Source organism: Dermacentor andersoni, unplaced genomic scaffold (assembly GCF_023375885.2).
Source record: "Dermacentor andersoni unplaced genomic scaffold, qqDerAnde1_hic_scaffold ctg00000039.1, whole genome shotgun sequence".
Taxonomy (NCBI): Eukaryota; Metazoa; Arthropoda; class Arachnida; order Ixodida; family Ixodidae; genus Dermacentor; species Dermacentor andersoni.
In genome coordinates this window covers 30,487,424-30,491,499 of record NW_027314752.1, presented here as the reverse complement: position 1 = coordinate 30,491,499, position 4,076 = coordinate 30,487,424, and positions in this window count along the sequence as shown.

The following is a 4,076-nucleotide window of genomic DNA, read 5'->3' as shown; positions in this document are numbered from 1 at the left end:
CGATATGGTCACTGGATTCCCGCTGCCACCGCTGTGGAGCGCCGCACGCCGCCGCCGACTACACCACACAGATACCGCGCTGCATAAACTGCAGCGGGAATCACGCAGCCTCGGAGCCGTGCTGCCGCAATTGGCAAGTGGAGAGAAAAGCGGCCGTATGGTTGTCACTGTCTTCAGAGCCCATCACGCGACAGCCGGCAATCGCTAAGTTTCACGCCTCATCAGACGCTACCGGACGGCAGCACGGAGTCGCTACACGTTCTTCTGCTGCCGTGCACCCTGGACTGTCATTCAGAAACACGCTGAGCTGCCGCGGTGCCCAGCCGGTGGAGGAAGTCAAGGTGCAACAGCCTACAACCCTCCCTCCCCAGCTTGCAACCCAAGAGATGCCATTATTGCGGCTCTCGCTGCGGCGCTACGCGTCCTCATCGAGGCGTCAACAATGGACGATATCACTATGCAAATGTGCGCTGCGGTCCTCTCAGCTCATCAGGCCCTGCCATAGTATAGATAGGCTATCTCCGAAACGTCGGCCGCGCATCCTCCAATGGCATGTCCGATCGATGCGCCGCCGCCGCACTGAACTTGCCTAGCACTTCTCACTACATTTTGACGTGCGCGTTGTGGTGACTTTAATCTTCCCATTTGTGGAACATAATAGCGCCATCGAATGCCAGTCGCACACCTGCAGCAAGAGTCATTGCTGCGACCCACTGCATTCGCCTGGACGGTCCCTCATATCTCTATACGTTCGTGCTTGTCACGCGCAAGCCAACGTATCTGTCGCCGACATCGTGACCAGTTTCATCGAGTGCCTGGCTGTGACTGCGCGCGTTGGGGGAGGCGACACCTGTGTCGCCAGTGTTTACATTGAGCCCGTACAACGGACGACACTTCGTTTGTGGTTGCACTAGCGGTTCGCATCAGAGGTGACTGTGTGGTGCTGGGCGAATTTAACAGCCACCACGCGACGTGGGGGTGCCCCCACAGTGAGCCGCAGGGCAGGGACTTGCTCAAGTCCATCGTGTCTGCAGGCCTGCTGCTCCTGAACACCGGCAGCCCCACGTTCGCGTGGCGAAGCGCACAAAAGAGCGCCATCGAATTGTCGCTGGTGAGTGAAGGTTGCCACTACAAGTCGCGTAGCCCCGGCAATCAGGGATCCGATCATCATCCGATCTATCTCAAGCCGCACGCTGCAGACTGTAAACTGATGCTCTCCTACCATGCCGCTGACTGAACACAGTTCCGGAAACTCTGCGCCACGTCCCCTACTGCAAACGTGGATTTCCTGACCCACATGACATGGTGTGTCGACGCCCCCATAAAATGCTGTTGTGTGCCTGCGGGAATGCCCATTCACGACATTCAGCCCCTTAACCTTCGAGCTTTCCGGTGCCGTGCTGAACATTGAGCCATCAGGAGCGTCAGGAAAAAGAATTGGACTCTAGAATCACCTTGACGCGGCGTGCCGCCGTCATGCCAGACAGTGGCGCAACTAGAGCGGGAGCAGTTTGTGCGTGTCGATGGAAGATACGCGCAACAGGTCGCGCCGGTGGCGCATTCTCGGCGCCCTCCTTCGACCGAAGATCTCTCGCTGTCCTACCCTTTGCATCGCAGTCGCACAGGGCTTCAGTGCCGAGCAGCTCGTGAACACGTTCGCCGCTGCCTTTGCACTGCCACCGCTGTTTTCTCCTCCTGATGGTCCAGATTGCGAGCTTCCTGAGCACAACAAAGCCGCCCTCCTCACGCCACTGCTCTACTTCCCGACGAGCGGGATTCTGCAGCAGGCGAAAGCGCTGTGCACGCAGGACTTCACCCTGAGCGAGCTTCGCATCGTGGTCGACGCTCGGAGGTGGCGCTGTGCGCCGGGCGCGAATGGAATCACCTACCAGACGCTCAGAAACATCGATGACGAGCAGCTCCCATCGCTGCTGGAGGTGTGCAACCTCATCTGGCGCACCAGCATCACCCTCCCAAGTGGAAAGCAGCGACTGTGGTACCTCTCCTCATCAGTGGCAAACCCCCAAGCAACGTGAGTTCATACCGTCCGGTTTCACTCACGTATGTCAATGCTAAGACACTTCAGGCTATGCCACTTCGTCTACCCTGTGACGCTTGTGAAGCTCCAGGGCCTTGGCTGGGTATTTGTTATGAGCATTAGCCGAGAGAACCAATCATCAGTGCACCGACCAGTTGCAACGACCAAATAATGTTTTGTATGAACGTGTCACGGGCATTTGCGCTGCTCAAACGTGCTGGACTCTTCCCTGTGTTGTATGCTTTAAAATCCGCCAGAATGTTTTCGGTGGCCGAAAGAAGGCCAATGCGACAAGATGCCGTGCGCGTCTGCAAGACATGTATTGCATGTGTCCGGCCGCTCAATCTGCGAAATCGTGCCGTTTGTACATTGGACGCAAAACAAATCGTTTCATAGATGTGTCGCCTGCAGTTCAGAAACTCACGGGCAAATTGCAGCAGAAAGTGCGACTTCTCTGTCACAGGGACGTTTATTATTCGAGACAGACGACAAAACGCATCATGCTACCTCCTCGTTGCGTCGCCTGCAGCCGTCGCTGCGGCTTCACCGGCAATCCTATTGCAAAACCCAAGTACCCAGTGTGCAGTGCCACGCCGGATTATGGGCCCGGTGTCGCGCGCTGGTTGCTGTTGCGCTGGGCAGGTGCGGCGGACTGGGGGGCGCTTTGTACTGGTGCGATAAACAGATCTAGTACGTTAAGTACGCGGTGCCTGGCAACCATATATATTTTTAATACGGAAAGCGCCAGAGAGCGTTTTAGTACAATATAAAGAAAAAAAACTATAAAAGTAAAACAGCGTCGCACCTACAGATCCCAAGGCCGGTACTTTACCACTACGCCACACCAGGAGGTAGACATATATCGATAATTTGCCAATACAAAATCGAGAAACAGTGTTAGTTCCGCAGAGAGAGGCCTTGCACAGACATGGTAAATGCGCTATCACCCAGCAACTCAAACTCACGCCTGTACCAGAGAGAAAAAGTCGCTGTCCTTATTCAGTAGTATGCTTGTAAGTGCCACAACATCGATTTTCTATGTGATTGGTATGTTAAGTTCGAATAAAGTCCTAAATAAGCCGCCCGCCCGCGACGCCTGTATGGGCTGTTGCTACCGATTTCGATAGCCGTTTCTTGTTCTTCACGCAAGGAATATTCAACGTTTTCTTAGTTCAGTATTGCGGTTCAATCAACACATCTGTCTAAACACATATGTTCGTCAGACAAGCTCAGGTTAGTGCTGCCAGCCTTCGGCGACTGCACATATACCTGTTTATGACGCGTCACATTGGCGCTCATCGCTTGTTGTACTGGCACTGCAGACATGATAAAAAAAGGTTTATTTGGCAGTACCGATGCGAAAGCTGAAATATGGATTGATTTGTCCTTGTTAAACTTGCTGATTCCTGATCCCATACGCGCCAATAGCGTGACGGCGGACTCGGTGGATGCGCTAGGCATGAGCACAGGCCTACAGTACAGGCGTGTTCTGGGTGACTTCTTCTGCAAAGTCTTATCACGTGCCCCCACGCTAGCTTCCCAATGCCGAATAGGCCACTTACTTCATTAAGAACGGGATGGAAAACGCGAATTGTTTCGCCTGGCACGTTGCATGGGCGATCTGACAGAGTAGTAGAAGGTTGATGGTGGAAAAGAATGGACCCTACAACCTTAGAAGATGACGGCAGGCGCTTCACCTTTTGCATCGGGAAAGGACTCGTCCCTAATGAAGTAAGTGCCCTCTTCGGCCCTGTGAAACCAGCCTGGGGGCATGTGAAAAGGTTTTGCATGATAAGTTGCTCAGAACTGTGACAGCAACTTCAACTTTTTCAGGACTGGTTGTGTCTTTTGTGTTTTAAGAACCATCCTGATTGGCTCATCATGAAGAAGCTCGTATCTTTGAGGCGCCTAGCGGCACAGCTCACGGAGTGCAGCTGGAAGTGCAGCTTGAGTGAGTTGCTGCGGTGTACAGGAGACAAGAAAATGACGCAAGATAGAAGCAATGTCAGCGTCATGGGTGACGTCAACATACCAGATG